The 13,427-nt window shown below is 44.8% G+C and overlaps 1 protein-coding gene across 2 annotated transcripts in view; it reads left to right on the top strand.

Annotated features, from left to right (window-relative positions):
• The window catches only part of GNE (glucosamine (UDP-N-acetyl)-2-epimerase/N-acetylmannosamine kinase), a 248,260-nt gene that overhangs the window by 203,681 nt on the left and 31,152 nt on the right, over positions 1 to 13,427 (top strand). The gene's annotated exons all lie outside the window — the stretch shown is intronic.

Here is a 13,427-nt window from a genome sequence, read left to right on the forward strand (position 1 = left end):
AGGCAAGGCTGTTCAAGGAGGATCCGCATACTCTCTGCATCTACTGCTTGTATCCAGATCATCAGGCTAAGGAGTGCAAGATTTGTCGCACTTTTCCTGCAAAAACCCTCAGGGACAGAGAGGGTCGCCTACTGCTGTGGATACAGCGGCTTAAGGATAAGGATATGCCACTCTCTGAGGTAGGAAGTTTGGCCTCCGTGTCTTCTATGGGATCTAGGAAAAGGATGGCTGAGGGTAAGGTGACTACTCCTAAGGCGAAGGTGGCGAGGCAGGCCCAGCTCACTCAGGACGCTGATGAGCCTTCTACCTCAAAAATGAAGAAATCCTCTGAAAAATCTGTGAGGCCACCAGAATCTAAAAAGACTGTGTCTTTATTGTCACCTCAGAAGCCCGTAACCAAGGCAGCAACTTCTCTGCCGGTTTCCTGTCAAACAGCCACTGCAGTGACTTCTACTATGACTTTTTCCTCACCAAAACCCTCTTTGGTGATGTCCTCAGCGTCCTCTCCAACTTTTGTTCATGTCCAGATTCGTCCCATCTCGTCGATGAAGAAAGTTTCACCAACTGTCGACGAGCCTCCATCGATGAAGCACATATCAGCGTCGACAAAAAGCTTGCCGTCGACGACAGCCTTACCGTCGACGAAGAAGACCTTACCGTCGACGACGACACCGTCGACGAAGCAGCCGTCGATGATCCCATCGTCGACGAGGAAGACCCCGTCGACGGCCCCGTCGACGAAGTCGACGTCGACGGTCCCGTCGACGAAGAAAATGGTCCCGTCGATGAAATCTAACCAGCCTCAGTCGTCGACGGAGCAATCATCGTCGACGAGTGCATCGTTCACAACGAAGTCTAAGCCACAAGACTTTCCAGTGGCTCAAGAGAACCCCATAACACCAAAGCTGTCATCTTGCACAGATATCCAAGTCTGGTCAGCAAGAAGCAATGTGATATCGCTGCCATCTCCAGCCACCACTGCGGCACTACTACAAAAGCGCCCATCCCAGTCTGCATCTATGTCGCCACTAACGCTGCCAGACAGGCTCTTGGATTCTGAGGAAGAGGACTCTGGTGATGAATTATTTCAAGCAGCCAAGAGTCCATCGGACTTGCTTATACTAGTAAAGGATCAGGAAGAAGAGGAGCAAGTGACACAATCGCCCAGGTTGGATACTGCACCAACACCAGGGATGCAAATGCCTATGGAACTTTTCCAAAATTTACAGTCCATGTTGAGCGATTACTATCGCCGTTTTCCGCCTTCAGAGTCTGGCGAATCACAAATCTCTTCTCCACAGCCTAGAGTGACCCCGAATTCAATGCCTACTATGCCAGAAGAAACGGGGCATAACCCATCCATACCGGTGCCCTATAACCAAACGGAGGATGAGAATACTGAGGAGGAGGCTCAGGAAGAAGGTGAATTAGATAAATCGGATTAGTCGGAGTATGAAGATTATCAAGCTGACACACCTTCTCCAGATGAACAACCAAAGGCTGAGTCCCCACCGGTGGATATTGCAAATTTCCATAGGATTATGGACAATGCAACCAAGAGATTTCTCATTACCATGGAGACTAAACAGGACGAATGTTTCCTGTACGACTTTAAGAGTTTGTCTCAGAGGCAAAGTTGGTCTATTCCTATTATAGACTTTATTTGGAAAGAAGGTCTAAAGATCATGGCCACGCCAAATTCTTTACCTGCGGTTTTACCGCGAGTGGACAAGAAGTACAGAGCACCAGCTTCTTCACCTGCTTGCCTGATCGGCCAGGCCAAGACGCAGTCGGTCATTGCGCAAGCAGCTCAAAAGAGAGCAAAGAACCCGTCGTCTCAAATCTCTACCCCAACGGACAGAGACGGGAGACGACTCGATACCATTGGAAAAAAGGTATCAACGATTGCAGCGACCACAGTTAGGGTTGCTAATTCAATGGCAATTCTCGGCAGGTATGATAGGCAAATGTGGTCAGACAATTCGCCATACATTAAGAAACTGCCTGAACCGGACCGGACCGAGGCTATAAAAATTCTGCAGGAAGGGGAGTGTGCTTCGTCGGAGATCATTGATGCTGCAGTGGATGTAGCAGCTACAGGATTCAGACAGTTGGCAGGAGCCGCTGTCCTTAGAAGAGAGGGATGGTTGAAATCTACATCCTTTAGGCAGGAGGTGCAAGCCAAGGTGTTAAACATGGCTTATGATGGCGAGTACCTATTCAGCTCGCATGTGGATGAGGCTTTGCAGGCCATCAAGAAGGATACAGAAACTGCACGATCGTTGGGTACTCTGCAGTATCGGAAATCTTCCTTTCGTGGTGCTAGAGGAAGGGGGAAACTTCACAAATAGAGGAGGATATTACCAACAGCGTTCCTATACGAACACCCAAAATACCCAGAGGTACCAGCCATATAAACAACAGCCTTATGGCCAGAGAAGAAATAATTATTCACAGCCCCGAGGGAAAACGACATATCGGGGTAGAGACAACACCAGCAAAAAGTGAGAATCACTTCCTGCCGCCACTTTGTCCCAGCCAGAAACGAATTGGAGGAAGAATATCCCTACATTGCTCAAAATGGTCAAATATTACCACAGACAAATGGGTGCTGGATGTGGTTTCCAAAGGCCACATATTAGAATTTGTAAAAACCCCTCCAAATTCACCCCCAAAAGGGCCGCCCCCAGCACATCTCAAAGAGCTATTCATCCAAATCAATACAATGATTCGAAAGGGGGCAATCGAGAGAGTACCTCAACACCAGAGAGGAAAAGGCTTTTACTCTCGTTTTTTCTTGATACGCAAAAAATCAGGGGAATGGCGCCCAATCCTCGATTTGCGTGCCCTCAACAAATACATCAAAAAATTAACGTTCAGAATGTTAACACTCCAAGAGATCCTCCAGTTTTTAGCAGAAGGGGACCACTTGGCAACACTCGACCTTCAGGATGCTTACTTCCACGTACCCATTTTCCCCAGACACAGGAAGTTCCTAAGGTTCAGAGTGGCTGGCAGGGATTTCCAATTCAAGGTGCTTCCCTTTGGACTACGTTCAGCCCCGAGGGTATTCACAAAGATGTTGGCACCTGTAGCGGCCCACTTACGATTACAGGGTATTCAGATATACCCATATCTGGACGATTGCCTTATCAAGGCCAATTCCTACGCCACAACAAGCAGACATGTCCACAAATGCCTTTACCTGCTTCAAAGCCTGGGTTTTTCAGTGAACTTCGAGAAATCAGATCTGATACCATCACAAAGGAAGTCTTTCCTAGGAGCAACGCTGGATTCCAAGCTCGCTCAGGTCTTCATTTCAAGCGAAAGACAGGAGAAGATCCAAAAAATGGCGACTACACTCCTCAGAAAAGAGTGCGTTTCTGTTTGAAAATTCAAATCTTTCCTAGGGATGATCTCATCGTGCATCCCTCTCACTCCAAACTGTCGTCTGAGGATGAGACCCTTACAAGAGGAACTCAGTCACCAATGGGTGCAGGTATCAGGTTCCTTCGAGGATATCATCACCTTAACACCTCGAATGAAGAATACAATCCTGTGGTGGAGTCAGAAACACAACCTGCAAGTGGGTTGTGCTTTCCTCGCAGAAGTCCCCAGATTCATAGTAACCACAGATGCCTCGCTAGAAGGTTGGGGCGCTCACCTTCAAGGAATGACGATCAGTGGCAAATGGGACAGTCCTCAAAAGAAATGGCACATCAATCTATTGGAATTAAGGGCCATTTTCCTCGCCATGAAATCCTTTCAAGCGATTCTAGAAGGCTCGACAGTGTTAATTCGAACAGACAACACAACGAGCATGCATTACCTGAACAAGCAGGGGGGCACAAGATCAGCCCGATTGTCCCAACAGGCTCAAGAGATCTGGAATTGGGCTCTGACTCACGACATCAACTTGTCAGCGGTGCATGTTCCAGGAGTAGCCAATGTGCTGGCAGATTCACTGAGCAGATCCAAGAGCAGCACTCACGAGTGGGAACTGCATCAGCCAGCGCTGGATCGGATCTTCCAGAGATGGGGTCACCCCGATCTGGATCTTTTCGCAACATATCAGAACAAGAAATGTACACACTTTGCGAGCTGGATTCCCCACAGAGAATCTTGCGGGGATGCTCTGTCAATGAATTGGGAGCGGATATTTGCCTACGCCTTCCCGCCAATTCCATTAATTCCCAAGGTCATCAAGAAAATGAGGAGACAACCGTGTCGACTAATTCTGATTGCTCCACGGTGGCCACGACAGTATTGGTTCACACAGCTTCTTCTTCTATCAGAACGCGAACCAGTCCAACTGCCTCAAATTCCAAATCTTCTGACAATTCAAGAAGGCAGGGTGTATCATCCAGACCCTCATTCTCTGAAATTATCGGCTTGGCTCCTCAACACCATGAGTTTGCACACTTGAACATTCCGCATGACTGTCAAGAAGTCCTAGCCAATGCTAGAGCACCTTCAACGAACAAAGCTTATAAGCTTAAATGGAAGCGCTTTTGTGTTTGGTGCCAAACTATGAATTTACATCCCATGAATGCGGAACCGGAAAAGATCTTACCCTTCTTTCTACAGTTGGCTAAATCAGGTTTGGCGCACTCAACACTTAAAGTGGTTTTAGCGGCCATATCCCGATACCGTCAGGATGGTACGAATTCTCTATATTCCTCAAGAATAATCCAGCAATTCTTTAAAGGTTTATTTCGTATGTTTCCTCCAATACGTCGGCCACCCCCATCCTGGCACTTGAATATAGTACTAGCTCAGCTCATGCGCCATCCCTTTGAGCCAATCCATAAAGTTGATCTCAAGTTCCTCACTTGGAAGGTTGCATTACTACTGGCGTTAACATCAGCCAGAAGGGTGAGTGACATGCAGGCGTTCACATCTAAGCCACCTTTCTTGCAATTCACAAATGACTCTGTGATACTACGCACCAACCCGAAGTACATGCCCAAGGTGCCATCGGATTTTCATTTAAATGAGCCAGTGATACTTAAGACATTCTTTCCCAATCCGCAGTCACCAGCGGAGCGGACTTTACACACATTAGACATTAAGAGATGCCTTAAGTTTTATCTTTCAAGGACAGCTGCCATTAGAAAAACGGATCAGCTATTTGTAGCGCATGGCAGACCGAACAAGGCTGTGCAGTGACAAAACAGACTATCGCCAGGTGGGTCTCATCCACGATAGGGCTCTGCCATCAACAAGCAGGTAAACCCTTACAGACCTTACCTAGAGCGCATTCTACGAGAGCAGTCTCCTCTTCAACTGCTTTGTTTGCTGGTGTGCCTCTCCTGCAGATTTGCAGAGCTGCAACATGGTCCAGCAGGCACACATTCACGAAACATTACTGTCTGGATTCTTCAAGTGATACCGATGCCTCGGTGGGGAGAGCAGTCCTGCGTAATCTTTTTCAATAAGGTGAGCCTCTGATGATCTCTCCCACCTCCTATTGCTCTTTTGACGCTTTCATATGTTATTGCATTACTTTATTTTCATGCATGAAAACTGTTTTCCTTGGCGTCTAAGAGCGACATATTGTATTACTGCTAACTACTCGGATTCAGGCATGTGAATCTATGAAAGACACCCCTAATACTGGAGAAGAACAATAGTTACTTACCTGTAATCTGTGGTTCTCCAGTATTGGTGTCTTTCATAGATTCACATGCACCCACCCACCTCCCCTCAGAGTCTCACCCAGACTGTTAAGATATATATATATATATACTCTGGTACACTCCGGTGCTACAAAAATCTGACAGCCTGGGTCTCTGGGGAGAGTATTCTGGTGGGAGCTGTGGCCTGATTGGCTGCAGTTTGGTCTAAACATAATGACTTGGATAGTCACTAATGTGGAAGTTTTTTCCTTGGTAGCTGAGGCTACTTTACTTCCTGGTTTAGTATAACTGTTATTTGCTATGTACAAATGGCATATTACTGCTTTTTTATGTACTGTCGGACTCCTACTCCGACGACGGGGAATGATTCATGCATGTGAATCTATGAAAGACACCAATACTGGAGAACCACAGATTACAGGTAAGTAACTATTGTTCTTCATTTGCTTGTATAATAGAAAAAATACTATAATTTCTTAATACACCTAGTCATAATAGCTGGTAAAGGAAAAGGACCAACCAATCATTGTTTTAGTGAATAGCCAGCGCGGCGTTGTAGAAGCATTTGAATTCTGAAACCATAACAACCCATGTCCACAACATGAAAGACTACCATTGAAAAGTGCAGTAGGACGGTATGTAGGTCTATGTAATCTGGATTTTTTTATATTTGCGTTGAATAGTTTAATAACAACTTAAATTACATATACTTGTAGGAAAGCACAGGGTGCCAGTTGTTATATGTTGTTAAAATAGTTTCTTCTAGAGGTCTTGGGGTGGAATGCCACTGAATTTATGATTGAAGCGCAATCTCAAGTAGGAAGGCTATGTGTTTTAGCCGGGACACACCTACTTTGTAGTGTGCAAAAAAGGTGATATTCTCATGTTGCTGAATGCTACCATTTCACCAAGATCTTACAGGTTTTAGAAGTTAATTGGCATTAGGCTGGATTCTCAACCCCCCTCCCATGTGCAAGGACCTACAATGTTGATGATGGATATTTGAGACAATCTACTTCTTCCTTAATAATCCATGATACAGAGAGTTAGATGTTGCTCCACAGTTGGCCTGTAAGTCCAGTTTTGCTTAACATTTAGGCCCCCGTCTCAAGTTTATTTCTAAATGCTTATAGGTATCCAACTCCATTTGTAATGGCTAACGAATCATATATGCTGCCAGGAACTTTACAGTCCACTAGATAAAAATATTCCTATGCTTGAGCAGAACAGAACCCAGGTATAGGACTGCACAGATCACAGCAATAATAATAATAATAATAATCCACATTTGTAAAGCGCACAATCACCCGTAAGGGTCTCTAGGCGCTAGGGGCCGTCGGGAAGATTAAGCGAGCTATTGCCCAGAGTCACATGGTGCTGGGCTGACCTGCCGCCGGAGCCGGGGATCGAACCCTGATCCCCAGATTCCAGCGTCAGTCGCCCTGGCCGCGGAGCAAGCATCCTTTTGAATGAAGTACACATCTTTTGATACTCTCCTCTGCCACATCACAAAAGTCCTGAAATCTGGATATTGTATTCTGCATCAATACATTGGTCAACCCTGCAGTAATATGTGCAAATAATTATTTGATGCTCCGGGGCAAAATCCTCACATCCCTGCAAACCAACCACAGGCTAGAGTTGACCAGTTACCTCCTGAAGGGGCAGCCAAATTATGGTCACATAGTCTACACAGGACCCTTAAAGTATGCAGACAAACTGCAAAGGTTACAAAATCAGAAGGGTCAGTCATGCCCTAATCTTTTGAGCCATAACCATTTGAACCATAACAATTCGAAACAGTCTGTGGAACCACTACGCTGACTCCAGTGGCACATACAAAAATATTTGTATTCCATCTATTGTCTTATTGGAATAAAGGAACTGCTATCTTACACCATCTTGCATCCCACTACGCCCCAACCAAGAGCCTCTGAACAGTCAGCTTGTGATTTACTAGTTAGGGATCCTTCAGTCAGCAAACACTAAAAACGAGCATCCTTGGACTCAGACTGTAGAATACCTTAAACATATAACCATACTATTGAGATGAGAGACAGGCCACTTCCGTTATCTGGGAATACAGGTAGTGCACAAGGATACACAAGTGCTCAGTTTAAACATGACCAAGGTATTTCAGACCCTGAAGCGTTCCGTAGCCTTTTGGAACACATTGCAGCTGTCTTTAATTGGCAGAATTGCTATGGCAAAAATGGTGGTATTGCCTCAATGTCTTTATGTCCTTCAAAATTCAATGTGCAATATCCCCATGTCTGTATTCTTACAACTGAAATCAATCTTGATATCCCTTTTCTGGGTAGGGAAGCGTAGCAGAGTAGTGCCTCAGGTCCTTTCAAAACGCTACGAGGAGGGAGGGGGCTTAAGGTGCCCAGATTTGACCTATAATACTATGCAGCACAACTTCAACACCCGGCACGGTGATTGGATGAGGGTGATAACTGGGAGAATCGCCTACTTAGCGGTCAAGTGCAGCCAGAAAACATACCTGTTATACTCATGGAGGAGGCAGGTGCAAGCATGGGTCTACCATATGTCGTTAAACAAACGACATTCATATGGCAAAGGTTTGTGGAATGTTTACTTAGGCACGCACCATTCCACCAGGAGTTAAACATCTGGCTTTTGGCCCCAGTGCGTAAAATGGTTGAGAACATGTCCTTCCAGGCTTGAAGGGAGGAAGGATGTCTGGTCCTTGCGGATCTGTACTTGAAAGACTCCTTCATTGCATTTGAACATGCGTGCGAGGGGTTCGACCTGGGGCAGGGGCAGTATCTACAGTTTGCAGGTCTAGTGGAGCTGTCTGGGTTACATGGATTTAGTATCCAAACATGCCTCAAACGACTGAGACTCTGGACGTGTTGCTGTAATGCACGCCTAAAATTGATACATTATAATTTCCTGCAGCGGGTGTACATAACCTCAGCGAGGCTACATCGCATGGATCCGACTCGTCCCCACAAATGCCCTATGTGTAATATGACCCAAGCAGGGTTCCTGAATTGAGCATGGAAGTGTTCAGAGTTGCATCAGTATTGGGCTAGTGTGGTAGCAAAAGTGCGCAGGGTTGTGGATATCCAAGTGAAGGCAAATCCAGCGCATTGTCTCTTGGGGCAGACCCCCAAGCCCAAGAAACGTAAGATGGCTTATAAATTGCTACAATTAGCTATGGTACTGGCCAAACGGAGGATAGCTATATGCTGGATGAGCACATGAGCGCTGACATTGGAGAGCTGGATGTGGGATGTAGGCGAATGGTCTCTTGCACATGAAAGCCTATAGAAAGGATGAAAAATTAGCCGAGGATATTGCAACCTGGAGAGAATTGTACAGGGAGCTTCTTAACCCAATGGGAAATTGTAATGGTCAGAATGATACCTCTGTTAGTAATAGCGTAAAGTAAAGTTATTACTATACTATAATTTTGTATGATGTTCGGTTCATCTACGTTTACTAGTATGGCATGTGCTTACTAATACATTTAGTTGTAGATAATGCATAATTGGTGTCACTGGAATCTGCTACTACATGAAAAATGTCTGATCGAGAGAAGTTGAAACCTTTGTACAACCACTCAGTTGTTTAAAATTGAATAAATAAAGTTATTTTTAAAATAATAAGCATATTACCGTATTGCCTTGAGTTACGAAAAGCTTGGAAGACTGAACTCTTAAGGCAGGCATTCTGCTTTAGACTTGCAGCAACAGGGGCAGTGAGTGACGAATAGTTGATCTCTCCTTCCCTTGAATCTTTTTCAGCCATTGTATTTATTTGCTCAATCTGGAGCTGTGTTGTGAATGTAAAGCAGTATGTTGTGTGTTCTAAAAGTCCTAAAAAAACAAATGAATACACACAGTTCAACCATCTCCATTGAAAATTCGAGGCTAGAGCACATTGAAGTAGTTCTGGTTAACAGCTGCAATCTGTAACTAAACTAACCAGAGCTGAAGGCATAAGCCCATTTCTCCCCCACTTCTGTTTCCTGTCAACTCCCTGTTTCATGCCTCTTTAGCCCCATCTTGTCAAACTTAATGAATGCCTTAGATAAGCTATCCTTTATTCTTTACCATACTTTCAGTCAGTGTTCTATGAACGTTATACTGTGATAGGAGTTCAGAACCGCACAAATATCTAAAACATTTCCTTGTGCTGACAAAGAGGCAGCTCCTTTACCCACAGCCAAAACAAAAGACCCAGAATAGACTATTCTGGGTCTTTTGTTTTGGCTGTGATCGGGTAGTAATAATCAGAAGAACAAGCATTTTCAATGCATTCAGTCTCGCCTTTGGGACCTTATGTGTTTAGCTATGCAGCACATTAGCCTAGGTGCTGAAACATCTACTGTTCATTAACATGGAGGGAAAGTAAGCACCAAACTGCGTGACATGGCAGTATGGGAACACATGGAGAGAAATATTTCCTTTCAGAGAGAAATGGTGTAGCCCAAAGCTCTGTTTGTAATATAAAATCAGGGCCTTCAGTGGTAATATCACTGAAAATACAAGATTTGAAAAAAATATTATTGTCTACGGGTGCTTGTGGAAGACAATTTCTATGGACTGGAATCTAGAGAATGCTGAAGTGATTCTGGTATTTTACTGACCTCTGCTGGTCGTTTTCGATCAAGAAAGTTAACTAGAGACAGTTGCCAGAATTTTTTTTAAAAAGAAAGTCTCTCCGCAGAAAGCAATTCTAGTATTTTACTGACCTCTGCTGGTCGTTTTTATCAAGACCGTTAAATAGAGGCATTAAACAGAGAAAAAAGTCCCGAAGCGGACAAGTCCTAGGGCTGATCTCCAGAGCCCACAAAGTACATAAATATATGTGTATATATTAAGTATATAATAAAGTATTTACAAGAGGTCTTGAATGCTTAACCAAAAAATGACATTTTCAGAATGTATAAAGAACCAACAAATGTGGGGGCCTATGGCCAGCATCCAGTCCATGACCCTTCTTCTGTCCAACTGTAAACACAGTTACATCCTGTCCAGCCAAGTTTTTTGAGACTTTCTGAAATGTCAGTGCAGTGGTGTTTTCTGCATTGTAATAGGGAGGGTATTTCCTTATGCCACTGCCTCCACTGAGAAAACCCTCCTCCCACCTGACCTGATCGTGCTTGCTGGAATTTGGGAACTAAAAGGAGAGGCATCCAATGACCAGAGAGACCTACTTGAGATATTGATATTCAATTTCTTCCTCCAGTAGAGTGGACCTTAATTATGAATGGCTTGATAGTACATAAACACTTCAAAGTAATCCTTTTAGCAACAAGAAGTCCTTGTAGAATGCACAGGTCAGAAGATGGGACATGCCTGTGCAGGCTAAAAGCTAGCTTAGCAGCCACGTTTTGGATGCATTGTAGCTTGTTAAACACCCTGTGTGAATCCACATAAACACACTTGCCTGCCTATCAAACCACGTTAAGAGCAAGCTATTATTCTGATGGATATTTCTACCTGCGTATACCTCAACTGTAGGACAACCCCGAGGCACCAGACTCGATCCGTTGAACTTCAAAGATACAGTGGTGCCGGGAGAGGGCGCTGGACTCAGTTGGTGCTGGAAATGATGTCAGAAGATGCCTCCAAAGCCATAAAGCATCCGCCCTGGTATATTGACCTCAGTTCCCTTTTTGCTCAGCCTTCGACGCCAATCACAACATCGATCTCTGAGAAAAATACTTCACACCCAATTTTTTTTGCTAACAGCAGTACCATGTCTCCTCCCCAAAAATTGGGTTTTAAACCCTGCAAGGATTGTGAGGAACAGATGATAGTCACAAACCCCCACTCAGTATGTTTGTGGTGTCTGGGGTCTGCCCATGATTTCAAGGCCTGCTCCTTATGCCTTAGCATGAACCACAAGGCCATCAAGGAGCGGAAGACCAAACTCTTTATAGACAGCAAGATGACAGTCCGTGTTGAAAGCGTTTTCGACTTGGTTCCTGCTGTCCATCCTCTTCATCCACCAAGCAAAGGAAGCAGCATAGGAATGCAAATAAACACTCACAAGGAACATTTTCGACACACTCCGACTCCCATGGGACCTTTGGCCTCGGAACTGGAGTTGGTTTAGATACCACCTGAGGGATACTCCATGCAGCCCTGCTTCGCTTTTGAGCTTCCACAGGGTCTTATGAACTTAACACCAGCACTCAAACCTCATCTTCAGACTCCGCAGTTCCCTGAATTCCCTGATGCGGCGGCCTTCCTCAACACCTTGTATAGCATCTTTGACAAGGCATCAAAGCCCCATGGAGCCCCTTTGGCCCATCAGCTCCACCACAGCTTCTGCTGTTCTTGACTTTCCAACTGACGCCAGTCAGCTCCGTGCCTTCGGATTCAACTCCAAGGATTCCCTGCTTTGGTCCGGTGCTTTGCTTGCTTCTCTGTGCTGCAACTGACTCTGTGGTTCTCCAGTATTAGGGGTGTCTTTCATAGATTCACATGCTTGAATATTTCCCGTCGTCGAAGTGGGAGTCCCCAGGTATAAATAAAATAGCAATAATGCTAAATATATATATATATATATATATATAATCGAAGAAGAGGAAATACTACTGAAAACCTCTAAAACGATTCCTACATAGGAATGCATGGTAAAGAGAAAAACTACTTGTAACACATTAGTGTCATTATGTTAGTCCAAATTACAGCCACTCAGGCGCTAGCACCCTCTAGAACCTTCTCCTCAGAAGCTCAAGCCCTCAGATTTTCTACCGCACGTCGTGTGAAGGGAGTCTCCCTGAGCTCTGCTCAGTTCTTCACTTCAAAACTTCTAATTCCAGAATTTTCTCAACATGTCAAGTAAGAAGTCTTTATTCAGACCTTGCTCTTCTTGTGGGAAGCTGCGCCTTTTTTAAAAGGACCCCCACCAGAAGTGTATTTATTGTTTATACCCAGATCATGAGGCTGGCAGCTGCAAGTTCTGTAGAACTTTTTCTACTAAGACTCTTAAGGACAGAGAAGGCCGTCTTCTCCTTTGGCTTCAACGTCTAAAGGACAAAGATTCTGCCCTGTCAGATGCAGAAAGTTTTCAATCTGTTCCTTCTTCTGCCTCTAAGCGTGGTAGTGTACAGGATTTTCCATCTCCTTCCCTCAAAAAGAAGAAACTGGCTCTGCCTCTGGCTTCTGTGGTGTCTCCTACCACGTATAAACAATGAGATCCTATCAATGTGTAGAGGTGCAGAATATTTTTTTTTAAAAATATTATGTGAGGTGCTAGGCTCTCTCTTAGAGGTGGAAAGACGAGAGCACAATGTGCTTGATAAAATACCCCTCACACACTAAAAAAATCCATTAGTGTCATGCTTCATCATAGGGGTCTTCCCGTCCCTATAACGGGGCGGGGCGTGCTACGACCAGACGAACTACGCGGGAGCACTATGATTGTGACAGGGCTATGTGTTGGTGTAAGGGTGTCAGTGAAGTGTAGGGACCTAACTAGTGAAATGCAGAAAAAATAAAAAAAATTAAAAATTACCTGGCCTTGTAGAAAAAATGAATTTTATTAGCTTCTCTGGCTGGGAACATTAAGAAGGGGAGTGTGAGGTAGAGCAATTGCTAGCTACCTAGTCGACATGTTTCATAGGCAGTCCCCAACTGCCTACTCATCAGGACCATATAGCGGACCCTACAGATAGTCGCTCGGTTCTACAGTAATCAGCCTACTGTCCTACAAATATAGCAGCAAAAATAAGCTGAATATTTGGGCTTCAGGGCATGAGCTGGCCAGAGTGAAGCGTGGTACTGATATTACGTACCAAAA

This window comes from Lissotriton helveticus, chromosome 2_1 (genome assembly GCF_964261635.1).
Source record: "Lissotriton helveticus chromosome 2_1, aLisHel1.1, whole genome shotgun sequence".
NCBI lineage: Eukaryota > Metazoa > Chordata > Amphibia > Caudata > Salamandridae > Lissotriton > Lissotriton helveticus.